The sequence below is a fragment of the Heteronotia binoei genome, chromosome 19, assembly GCF_032191835.1.
Source record: "Heteronotia binoei isolate CCM8104 ecotype False Entrance Well chromosome 19, APGP_CSIRO_Hbin_v1, whole genome shotgun sequence".
Taxonomy (NCBI): domain Eukaryota; kingdom Metazoa; phylum Chordata; class Lepidosauria; order Squamata; family Gekkonidae; genus Heteronotia; species Heteronotia binoei.
Window position 1 is genome coordinate 9,001,602 of NC_083241.1, and position 13,337 is coordinate 9,014,938.

The following is a 13,337-nucleotide window of genomic DNA, read 5'->3' on the forward strand; positions in this document are numbered from 1 at the left end:
CAGAATGGCTCAGGAGCTGTGCTCCTGTGAGCTCCTGCTGAATTCAAGGTAGGGTTGCCAATCCCCAGGCGGGGGCAGGGGATCCCCCGGTTTGGAGGCCCTCCCCCCGTTTCAGGGTTGTCAGAAAGCGGGAGGAGGGGAGGGAAATGTCTGCTGGGAACTCTATTATTCCCTAGGGAGATTTATTCCCATAGAAAATCATGGAGAATTGATCAGTGGATATCTGGGGCTCAGGGCGGGGCTGTTTTTTTAGGTAGAGGCACCAAATTTTCAGTACAGCATCTAGTGCCTCTCCCCAAAATACCCCCCAAGTTTCAAAAAGATTGGACTAGGGGGTCCAATTCTATGAGCCCCAAAAGAAGGTGCCCATATCCTTCATGATTTCCTCTGGAAGGAAGGCATTGAAAAGGTGTGCCGTCCTTTTAAATGTGATGGCCAGAACTCCCTTTGGAGTTCAATTATGCTTGTCACAGCCTTGATCTTGGCTCCATCCCTAATGTCTCCTGGCTCCACCCCCAAAGTCTCCTGGCTCCACCCCCAAAGTCCCCAGATATTTCTTAAATTGGACTTGGCAACCCTAATAGGGTTGCCAGTCCCCAGGTGGGGGCAGGGGATCCCCCGGTTTGGAGGCCCTCCCCCCGCTTCAGGGTCGTCAGAAAGCGGGGGGAGGGGAGGGAAATGTCTGCTGGGAACTCTGTTATTCCCTATGGAGATTTATTCCCATAGAAAATCATGGAGAATTGATCCATAGGTATCTGGGGCTCTGGGGGGGCTGTTTTTTGGGGTAGAGGCACCAAATTTTCAGTATAGCATCTAGTGCCTCTCCCCAAAATACCCTCCAAGTTTCAAAACGATTGGACCAGGGGGTCCAATTCTATGAGCCCCAAAAGAAGGTGCCCCTATCCTTCATGATTTCCTATGGAAGGAAGGAATTGAAAAGGTGTCCCGTCCCTTTAAATGTGATGGCCAGAACTACCTTTGGAGTTCAATTATGCTTGCCACAGCCTTGCTCCTGGCTCTGCCCCAGTGTCTCCTGGCTCCACCCCCAAAGTCTCCTGGCTCCACCCCCAAAGTCCCCAGATATTTCTTGAATTGGACTTGGCAACCCTATGTATGAACAACCCACTTACCTGCAGGCCGCTGTCAATGTCACCTAGGTTCATACATTGCCTTGTTTCACAGCTTCTCAATTGTAAAGCATTTTTCTCTTCTCTCTTCGCAGTGCACCGTGCAGTTGAGAAGTTGTGTTTTAAGGCGAAGGGGAGGGGAGAAGCCCCAGAATAAATAGAATAAAGAACAATTTGATATGAAGGCCCAAGCACCATTTCACGAAATGGCATTCCCTTACACTTGTCAAGGCTCAGAAGTTTTATTGCCGGGGAATTTCACTTTTGCCTCGTATTCTTAACACACTGCCCAGAGAGGATTTGCTGATCTAATATAGATAATGATTTTGTAGGTTCCTTGAGATTGATATAGACAGCATCCTGGGATCAGGAATTACATTTTAAAATGTAATAAAATGCTCCTTGGCGTGTGTTTTTTTAAACAACTAAAAAATATCGTACTTAAAAAAAAAAAAGTAAACATCAAATAATCTCTGATATCTTTCAAGAAAATGTTGACATAGCTCAAGGAGCTTTCTGCAGATCCGGGCGTCGCTTGCTAAAGTCAACTCAATAAGCACGTTTTCTCCTTTCTGCCACCATGCCATGGAGTTTCCAATCCTGTGAAATATGTTGAGCTCAGCTGTAAGATTGTCCAGGGATGGAATTCTAGCAGGCGCTCCTTTGTATATTTAGGCCACACACCCTTGCTGTAGCCAATCCTCCAAGAGCTTACAAGGCTCTTTTTTGTAAGCTCTTGGAGGATTGGCTATGTCATGGGGGGTGTAGTCTAATATGCAAAGGAGCTTCTGTTAAAATTCCACCCCTGCCTCTGTCTATTTGATGCGCCAACACACAAAAATGCCCATGATCCAGTCATGGCTTATGAGAAGCAGAATTAGGAGAGCATTCTCAAACTTCTGTGTCCAGAAATGGGCTTTGAACATATGAACATATGAAGCTGCCTTACACTGAATCAGACCCTTGGTCCATCAAAGTCAGTATTGTCTTCTCAGACTGGCAGCAGCTCTCCGGGGTCTCAAGCTGAGGTTTTTCACACCTGTTTGCCTGGACCCTTTTTTTAGTGGAGATGCCGGGGATTGAACCAGGGACCTTCTGCTTACCAAGCAGATGCTCTACCACTGAGCCACCGTCCCTCCCCTAAAGCAACAGAATTGTACGGATTAGCCTGTTGCTGTTTGTGTTACTATTTAATTTATTTATTTACATTTAGTCCACCTTTCTCACTGCGGCTCGAGGTGGGTTATTGGATTTCCTGCCCTGTCGACTGTATTGACAGTCTGTGTAACGTCAATACCAAACTGCAGCTTGGGAGCCACATGTGGCTCTTTCACGCATATTGTGTGGCTCTCGATGTCACCACTGTCCCTTTGACTGGCTTTAAATCACTCCTCCAAGCCAAGCCAGCTGGAGGCTCCAAGAATGCACTTGGAGAATGCATTTACATTGCTTTCTTTTCACCTCTCCTTCCTTCCTTCCTTCCTTCCTTCCTTCCTTCCTTCCTTCCTTCCTTCCTTCCTTCCTTCCTTCCTTCCTTCCTTCCTTCCTTCCTTCCTCCCTCCCTCCCTCCCTCCCTCCCTCCCTCCCTCCCTCCCTCCCTCCCTTCCTTCCTTCCTTCCTTCCTTCCTTCCTTCCTTCCTTCCTTCCTTCCTTCCTTCCTTCCTTCCTTCCTCCCTTCCTTCCTTCCTCCCTTCCTTCCTTGTGGCAATCAAACATCTGCCATTTATTCTATGTGGCTCTTCCATTAAGCAAGTTTGGCCACGCCTGGTCAATACAGTCAACAGGGTGGGACATCCACTAAATCAGGGTTCCCCGATATAGTGCTTATGGGCATCCTAGCACCCATCCTTGTCTAGCTTTTTCAGAAAGTGGGTGGATTCATTGCAAGGTTGGGCTTCTTATTGGCTCCTCAATCAAACAAAAGGGTTTCCCAGGCCTGCAAGTGGGTTTGGACTCCTGAAGCAGCCATATTTTTTTTTGGCGGGGGGTGTCCCCTCTCAAAATCCTAATGGCATCTTCAGGTTCAAAAGGGTTGAGGACCCCTGCAATAGACAATGCAATAGTATCCAAGGAGGCCTGGCTGTCCTCAAGTAGGGCCAGGGCCTTTTCAGTTCTGGCCCCAACCTGGTAAAACTCTCAGCTGGATGACATCTCGGCTCTGCAAGATCTTATGCAATTCTGCAGGGCCTGTAAGGCAGAGATGTTCAGCCAGGCTTTTGACTAAGGACAGGAATGGCTGGCACCTCCATCCCTCTCTGTCCACCCCCTTCAGAAATTTTGCTCCATTCCCCCCCACCCCCACCCCCATGTTCTGACAGTCTGGAAGGAGAACTTAACTAGGGATGCCACTATGGGCTTTTAGAGTTTTATTAGCTTAACTTTTTGAAATGTTTTAATTGGATTTTTTTTTTATTTGATATTGTTCGTTCTGTTGTACATTGCCCAGACCCTGTCTGTGGCTGGGGTGGATGATTAAACTACTACTACCACTAATAATAATAATAATAATAATAATAATAATAATAATAACAACAACAACAACAACAACAACAACAACAACATATGAACATATGAAGCTGCCTTCTACTGAATCAGACCCTCGGTCCATCAAAGTCAGTATTGTCTACTCAGACTGGCAGCGGCTCTCCAGGGTCTCAAGCTGAGGTCTTTCACACCTATTTGCCTGGACCCTTTTTTAGTGGAGATGCCAGGGACTGAACCTGGGACCTTCTGCTTCCCAAGCAGATGCTCTACCACTGAGCCACCGTCCCTCCCCAAACAATAACAACAACAACAAATGACTTACAGAATTTTATTGTAAGTCATTTTATTGTAAGAAATCTGGAACCGACCAGAGGTGAAGTAAAACATAAGTATTAATGTGATCATATTATTATTATTATTATTTTTAATCAGGAACATTTTAGCAGTGCATTATCTACCTGGTTGGGGGGCACAAATCCATGGCAGAGCTTCTGCTTTGCATGTTGAAGGTCCCGGGTTCAGTCCCTGGCATCTCCAGTTTAAAAGGACCAGGCGGTAGGCGATGGGGAAGGCTTTATCCTGGTACCTTGATGTCTATTTATTTATGTACTTCCGCTCCAATTCTCTCCCCATGGGGACCTGAAGCAGTTTACTGCACAGCAGCAATCCTGTAGACGGGTTAGGTTTTTGTATGTGAGAGAGAAACTGGCCCAAGGTCACCCAGTGAGTTTCACCATTATCCCTTCCATCTTATGCTGACCATCACTCTGTGAGGCAGGCCATATAGAGGAAGGGTGGCTGGCCAAAAATCTTCCAATGAGATTTATGGAGGAGTAGAGATTTGAACCGGAGCCCCCTACCCTGACACTCTAACCACTCCACTGCACCAGCTCCCACTGGAAGGGCAGAAACTGTTGAATGTAGAAACCTAGGGAGCTTTCACACAATTTGGTCTGACCTAGCCATGCCTATGAGCCCCGAGGCGCAGAGTGGAAAAGCTGCAGTACTGCAGTCGGAACCCTCTGCTCATGAACTGAGTTCAATCCCAGCGGAAGCTGGTTCAGGTAGCCGGCTCGAGGTTGACTCAGCCTTCCATCCTTCCGAGGTTGGTAAAATGAGTACCCAGCTTGCTGGGAGGAAAGTATAGATGATTGGGGAAGGCAATGGCAAACCGCCCTGTAAAAAGTCTGCCTTGAAAACGTTGTGAAAGCAACATCACCCCAGAGCCAGAAATGACTGGTGCTTGCACAGGGGACTATCTTTACCTTTTTTAGCCATGCCTCCCACTCAGATTAAATGTACACAATCCCACAAGCACATCTGGCTTCCTGGATCTTCTTGGAAGTTTCCCCCCTGAAGCACATTTAGGACGCAAATTCACTGGCCGTCTGAACTCCTGGGCATGACTCATCAGCAGAAGAGCAGTGTGATCACGGCAAGCCATTCTGGCACATTCCGGGGGGGGGGGTTCCCCAGCTTTGAGGAGCGCTTGTGCGCTTCTCTGCTTGAGTGCACACACCCGAGGACTTTTAAAAAAAACACAACCCTTTCCATAGCGGGTGCGTGGTTGAGGCATGCTAGCAGTGTGAATGTCCAACCACAGACATAAGAACATAAGAGAAGCCATGTTGGATCAGGCCAACGGCCCATCCAGTCCAACACTCTGTGTCACATAGGAACATAAGAGAAGCCATGTTGGATCAGGCCAATGGCCCATCCAGTCCAACACTCTGTGTCACAGAAGAACATAAGAGAAGCCATGTTGGATCAGGCCAACGGCCCATCCAGTCCAACACTCTGTGTCACATAGGAACATAAGAGAAGCCATGTTGGATCAGGCCAATGGCCCATCCAGTCCAACACTCTGTGTCACATAAGAACATAAGAGAAGCCATGTTGGATCAGGCCAATGGCCCATCCAGTCCAACACTCTGTGTCACATAAGAACATAAGAGAAGCCATGTTGGATCAGGCCAACGGCCCATCCAGTCCAACACTCTGTGTCACATAAGAACATAAGAGAAGCCATGTTGGATCAGGCCAACGGCCCATCCAGTCCAACACTCTGTGTCACATAGGAACATAAGAGAAGCCATGTTGGATCAGGCCAACGGCCCATCCAGTCCAACACTCTGTGTCACACAGTGGCAAAAAAATTTATATATACACACACACTGTGGCTAATAGCCACTGATGGACCTGTGCTCCATATTTTTATCTAAACCCCTCTTGAAGGTGGCTATACTTGTGGCCGCCACCACCTCCTGTGGCAGTGAATTCCACAGTCATGATCCTGTATACCACAGTCATGATCCTGCCACTTCAACGGTGGCTGTCTGATAGCCTGGAAATGAACCAAACTTGTTACTTACTGGGCTTTTTTGTTTGGCAGGAAGCTTTTGGGCGCACCCGGGCAGCTACGGGAAATGCCAGAGACTCTTGATAGATTTGAGCATTAAGCAGTAACCAATGAACAGTCTTGGTGCGAAAATTGACTGCCATGATTTGGCATGGGAATCGGGGTGTGTGTGTGTTTAGTTCGCATGTATATAAGCGGGCTTGCAGCCCCGCCATTTTATCTTAGTATGTAGTTACCAACAAAGCATGTTCCTGTTTGAACTCCAATGCGTCGAACCCAGTATTTGCCATTGGCAATGAAGGTGGGATTCGAACCCATGCATGCATAGCGCAACTAAACTCAAGCGGGTTTCTTGGAGCCGAAATAATATTGTGTCAGTTTCCCAGTGCGATAGCACCCCTACTATAATACCTTTGTAGTTATTTTAATACATGTTTCCTCATCTTTGCCCCGTTCTATGTATTAAACGAGAAGTTCGTGGAAGTAAAACTGGAGATGTTCGACCCAGAAGCTAATTTGCCCTGTGGCCCTTGGAAAGGAATTTGGAAAGGGGGGGGGGAGAATTTATGCTCACTCACTGTGGTTCCACTGACTTAAAGGATTAAAGAGCTGAAGAAATCAAGAAGCAGGAAACTGAATTTGACATGAGAGCCGCACCAAGTGTTGAAGTGTAGACTCCCCTTCTGTCCCCCTCCCCCTTTTTCTTTTCCAGTTAATGAATAACTCTAGATGTTGTAACTTATCTCTCCCTCGGACTTGGAAAAATATGTGCTCGGTCAGCATCCTTTAATTGACTTCTTAAGCATGTTGGAGATATCACAAAGCTAGCAAGAAAATGAGCATGACGTTTTTTTTTTATAAATAAGTGTTTTTTATAAATAAGTGTTTCCTGCAGGGGTCGAATTCTAGCAGGCGCTCCTTTGCATATCAGGCCACACCCCCTTGATGCAGCCAATCCTCCAAGAGTTTGCAAAAAAAGAGCCTTGTAAGCTCTTGGAGGATTGGCTACATCAAGGGGGTGTGGCTTGATATGCAAAGGATCTCCTGCTAGAATTCCACCCCTGGTTTCCCGCTTGTCCTTCAAGAGTCAATACTTCGGAGAAATCAGATGTCATAAGAATATAAGAACAGCTCCGCTGGATCAGACCGTGTAGTCCAACATTTCATCTCACCAGGCCTCATTTTGGGCAGGAGCTCATGGGAGTGGAACTCTGAAGCCTCTAAATTCTATTGTGCTCTTTCTTTCAAACCCCTCACCCCACCCCAAATACATACTTCTGAGCTCCATTGTTCAAACCCTTGTGAGAATTTTGCTGAACTCTAAGATTGGGGGGGGGGGGGGAAGGCTTTCTAATATTTCCCCTCACAAAAATGGGGAAATAACCAAAACATATCAAGCAGACAGATGGAAATCTTCATCATGTCACTGTGGCCACGGAGGAGAACGTAATTTTTTTAAAAGTATGATGGGAGTAAGGTTTTATTATGGCCATTATCATTCAAGAAGCATTGGAAGGTAGATGGTGTGCTGATATAATTTGTTACCCCTTCCGGTGATGTCAGGGGTGTGTGACATATGCAAACGAGTTGTACTAATGAGCTCCGGAGGTAAGAGCCCCGTGGCGCAGAGTGGTAAAGCTGCAGCACTGCAGTCGGAGCCCTCTGCTCATGACCTGAGTTCTATCCCAGCGGAAGCTGGTTCAGATAGCCGGCTTGAGGTTGACTTAGCCTTCCATCCTTCCGAGGTCGGTCAAATGAGTCCCCAGCTTGCTGGTGGGAAAACGTAGAAGACTGGAGAAGGCAATGGCAAACCACCCCATAAAAAGTCTGCCGTGAAAACGTGAAAGCAACGTCACCCCAGAGTCGGAAACGACTGGTGCTTGCACAGGGGACTACCTTGACCTTTTACCTTTAATGAGCTCCAGCACCATTTTTTCTGCAAAGTGACCCCAGTGGCCAACTAGGTCCTCTGGAGGTCCATCAACAGGGCACAGAGGTCAAGATCTTTCCCTGATGTTGCCTCCTGGCACTGGGATGCAGAGACTGATTGCCTGGGAACATGAAGGTTCCTCTCAATCACCAGGGAGAGCATCCACTAATAGGGCTCTCCTCCATGAATCTATCTAATCCCCCTTCAAGGCTGTTTATTCTTGTGGTCATCACAACATCCTCTGGCAGCAAATTCAACATTTAAATGTAAATTCACACTTATTGCCTTCCTATGGTTTTTGAACGAGGTTTGTGCCCGGTGGCATCTTTGAAACCAACAGCATGACTTCTCACCTGAATCTATGACCAATTTCTCACTAGAGCTTTAATCCTGGTTTAACTCTGTCCCCAAACTGACATTCTACACTAGAATCATAGAATCAGAAAAAACAGCTCTATGACTCCATGATTCTATGTTTTTAAGAACATAAGAACATAAGAGAAGCCATGTTGGATCAGGCCAACGGCCCATCAAGTCCAACACTCTGTGTCACACAGTGGCAAAAAATTTTATATACACACATACACTGTGGCTAATAGCCACTGATGGACCTGTGCTCCATATTTTTATCTAAACCCCTCTTGAAGGTGGCTATACTTGTGGCCGCCACCACCTCCTGTGGCAGTTAATTCCACATGTTAATCACCCTTTGGGTGAAGAAGTACTTCCTTTTATCCGTTTTAACCTTTCTGCTCAGCAATTTCATCGAATGCCCACGAGTTCTTCTATTGTGAGAAAGGGAGAAAAGTACTTCTTTCTCTACTTTCTCCATCCCATGCATTATCTTGTAAACCTCTATCATGTCACCCCGCAGTCGACGTTTCTCCAAGCTAAAGAGTCCCAAGCGTTTCAACCTTTCTTCATAGGGAAAGTGCTCCAGCCCTTTAATCATTCTAGTTGCCCTTCTCTGGACTTTCTCCAATGCTATAATATCCTTTTTGAGGTGCGGCGACCAGAACTGCACACAGTACTCCAAATGAGACCGCACCATCGATTTATACAGGGGCATTATGATACTGGCTGATTTGTTTTCAATCCCCTTCCTAATAATTCCCAGCATGGCGTTGGCCTTTTTTATTGCAGACGCACACTGTCTTGACATTTTCAGTGAGTTATCTACCACGACCCCAAGATCTCTCTCTTGGTCAGTCTCTGCCAGTTCACACCCCATCAACTTGTATTTGTAGCTGGGATTCTTGGCCCCAATGTGCATTACTTTGCACTTGGCCACATTGAACCGCATCTGCCACGTTGACGCCCACTCACCCAGCCTCAACAGATCCCTTTGGAGTTCCTCACAATTCTCTCTGGTTCTCACCACCCAGAACAATTTAGTGTCATCCGCAATCTTGGCCACTTCACTGCTCACTCCCAACTCTAAATCATTTATGAACAAGTTAAAAAGCATGGGACCCAGTACCGAGCCCTGCGGCACCCCACTGCTTACCGTCCTCCACTGCGAAGACTGCCCATTAATACTGACTCTCTGCTTCCTATTGCTAAGCCAGTTTTTGATCCACAAGAGGACCTGTCCTTTTACTCCATGACTCTCAAGTTTTCTAAGGAGCCTTTGATGAGGAACTTTATCAAAAGCTTTCTGGAAGTCAAGGTAAACAACATCTATCGGGTCTCCTTTGTCCACATGTTTGTTCACCCCCTCAAAGAAATGTAACAGGTTAGTGAGGCAAGATCTTCCCTTGCAGAACCCATGCTGAGTCTTCCTCAATAACCCGTGTTCATCAATGTGCCTACTCATTCTGTCCTTGATAATGGTTTCTACCAACTTTCCCGGTATTGAAGTCAGACTGACTGGCCTGTAATTTCCCGGATCTCCTCTGGAACCTTTTTTAAAGATGGGGGTGACATTTGCTACCTTCCAGTCCTCAGGAACGGAGGCAGATTTCAATGAAAGATTACAGATTTTTGTTAGAAGATCCACAAGTTCAACTTTGAGTTCTTTCAGAACTCTTGGATGTATGCCATCCGGACCCGGTGACTTATTAGTTTTTAATTTGTCTATCAGTTGTAGGACCTCCTCTTTTGTCACCTCAATCTGACTCAGGTCTTTCAACACCCCTTCCAAAATTAGTGGTTCTGGGGCGGGCAAAAAGTTCTCGTCTTCCACAGTGAAGACAGAGGCAAAAAATTCATTTAGCTTCTCAGCCATTTCCCTATCCTCCTTCAGTAATCCTTTTACCCCATGGTCATCCAAGGGCCCCACTGCCTCCCTGGCTGGTTTCCTACTTCTAATATATTTGAAGAAAGTTTTATTGTTGGTCTTTATGTTTTTTGCAATATGCTCCTCATAGTCCCTTTTTGCCTGCCTGATCACAGTCTTGCATTTGATTTGCCACAGCCTGTGTTCCCTTTTACTAATCTCACTTGGACTGGTTTTCCACCGCTTAAAGGAGTCCTTCTTACCTTTTACAGCTTTCATTACTTTGTTTGTTAACCATGCAGGCCTTTTCTTATGCCTGTTTGTGCCTTTCCTAACTTGTGGTATGTATTTTATCTGAGCTTCTAGGATTATAGTTTTAAATAGCGTCCAAGCTTCCCCAAGGGTTTTGACAGTATGTACCTTTCCTTTCAGTTTCCTCCTCACATGCCTCCTCATCTCAGTGTATTTACCCCTTTTAAAGTTAAACGTGGTTGTGGCGGTCTTTTTGGACAACTCCCTATTTATACAAACGGTGAAATCAATAACATTATGGTCACTGCTCCCAAGCGGCGCAATCACTTTTACATCTCTCACCAAGTCTTGGGCATTACTTAGGACCAAATCCAGGATCGCCCCACCCCTGGTAGGTTCTGAGACCATCTGCTCCATAGCGCAGTCATTGAGAGCATCAAGAAACTCAATCTCTTTCTCTCGACCAGAACACATATTGACCCAATCAATCTGCGGGAAGTTAAAATCACCTATTACGACACAGTTTTTACGTTTAGCCGCTATCTTTAAGCCTTCCATCATATTATAATCGTCCTCTCTCTTTTGATTTGGTGGGCGATAACAAACTCCCATAGTTAAATTTCCTTTTGGGCCATCTATTTCAACCCAAAGCATTTCTAAAAGTGAATCTAATTCTCTGACCTCAGTCTTACTGGACCGTATATCCTCTCTGACATACAGAGCCACCCCACCTCCAACCCTTCCCTCCCTTTTAGTGTAGAATGTCAGCTTGGAAACAGGGCTAAACCAGGATTAAAAATCTAGTGCGAAATCAGTCTATGCTTTTTGAGTAAGTTTGCTGGTATAAGACAAGTTGTGGGTGAGTTACTCTCCACCTTACCGAGGAAAACAAAGGGGCATTTCTTTTTGAGACTCGCGAACTCATTCAGAAAAATGGGGTTGGCCAGCTGACAACTGTTTTCGTAAGGTTTTGCCAGTAGGGGTCACTGCGGTGCATGATTCTTCTTCTTTCTTTTTTTTTTTTAACCTATGTGCCCGGAAGTGGAACCGGAACATGATTTGGAAACAGAACTAAAGGGGAGATATTTAGTAAGCTCCTCACCTCCCCTCCTTTAGAAATGTAATGTTTGGCTAAAGTCTTAGCGGAAGCCTTCCCATTGTGATGGAGGCCTCTCTTTTTTTAACTGGCACCTAATCCCTCACACAGGACATTCGATCCTCAAGCCACTGCATAATATGTATGGCAACCCAGCTCGGGGATTTAGAGACACATAAAACACTCAAAAAGATTTGTTGAGATTTCCCATACACGCCAATGTGGATGGACCATTGAACTCGGCTGCCTGAATGCCTAGAAACCCATTCCGCGGGAGTGCAAACACTACTTCCCCCCTGGCTTGCAACATCTGCGAAGTGATAGCGCATAAGCATGCGTTGGGTCCTTTAATTCACTCTCTGAGTCATCCTTGGAGTGCACTGAAATAAGCCTTCAAAGATCCGTTGCCTGGTCTCTCGATAGGCGTTTATTTTCATTGTTGTTACTTATTATTTACTTCATTTTTACCCCTGCTTTTTTCTTTACAATGGGGATCTGAAATGGCTTACAATATGGTTCTTTCCCCACCCCCCACCCCCGGTTTTATCCCTGCAACAACCCTGTGAGACACCTTAGGCTGAGAGTCTGTGATAGGTCCAAGGTCACCCTGCAAGTTTTGGTGGTGGATCACGAATTTGAAGAAGACTGTAGATTTATACCCCACCCTTCTCTCTGAATCAGACTCAGAGTGGCTTACAGTCTCCTATATCTTCTCCCCCCCCCCCACAACAGACACCCTGTGAGGTGGGTGGGTCTGAGAGGGCTCTCCCAGCAGCTGCCTTTTCAAGGACAACTCCTGCGATAAGCTATGGCTGACCCAAGGCCATTCCAGCAGCTGCAAGTGGAGGAGTGGGGAATCAAACCCGGTTCTCCCAGATAAGAGAGCTCTGGCTGACCCAAGGCCATTCCAGCAAGTGCAAGTGGAGGAGTGGGGAATCAAACCCGGTTCTCCCAGATAAGAGAGCGATGGCTGACCCAAGGCCATTCCAGCAGCTGCAAGTGGTGGAGTGGGGAATCAAACCTGGTTCTCCCAGATAAGAGAGCTCTGGCTAATCCAAGGCCATTCCAGCAGCTGCGAGTGGAGGAGTGGGGAATCAAACCCGGTTCTCCCAGAAAAGAGCCTGTGCACTTAATCACTACACCAAACTGGCTCTTTGTGATTCTGGGTCTTTGTGATTCTAGTCCAGCACTATGCAATACTGGCCCACAGAAAGATTTAGCTGCAGTACTGATACCCCGACTGGGGAATTTCCTTTTCAAAGGTACATTTTGATGATGCTCTGAAGAGCCATGTTTGTTAGAAGATCTATAGTACCTAGATCCAGGGGGGGCAGCCGTGTTGGTCTGAAGCAGTAAGATAAAGCAGGAGTCAAGTATCACCTTTAATACCAACAAACTTTTATTCAGAATGTAAGCTTTTGTTTGCATGCACACTTCTTCAGTCCTTGTCTGAAGATCATATCTGAACATATGAAGCTGCCTTCTACTGAATCAGACCCTCGGTCCAGCAAAGTCAGTATTGTCTGCTCAGACTGGCAGCAGCTCTCAAGCTGAGGTTTTTCATGCCTATTTGCCTGGACCCTTTTTAGTTGGAGATGCCGGGGATTGAACCTGGGACCTTCTGCTTGTCAAGCAGATGCTCTACCACTGAGTCACCGTTCCATCCCCAAAGAAGTGTGCATGCACACGAAAGCTTACATTCTGAATAAAGTTTGTTGGTCTTAAAGGTGCGACTTGACTCCTGCTCTGTTCTATCGTATCTAGTTATGGACATAGTAGAAACCTGCATCCCAGAATTATTTATTCCTTTTCATTCATTTATTTTACTAGATTTGTATTCCACCCTACTCCATGAACAGACTCAGGGTGGA

General features: G+C 46.2%; 1 non-coding gene across 1 annotated transcript; it reads right to left on the reverse strand.

Moving 5' to 3' along the window:
- Positions 1 to 13,056: 13,056 nt before the first annotated feature.
- On the reverse strand, positions 13,057 to 13,134 carry TRNAV-GAC (transfer RNA valine (anticodon GAC)). The gene has a single exon. It is a non-coding gene; the product is annotated as a tRNA-Val (tRNA).
- Between the last annotated feature and the right edge of the window lie 203 nt (positions 13,135 to 13,337).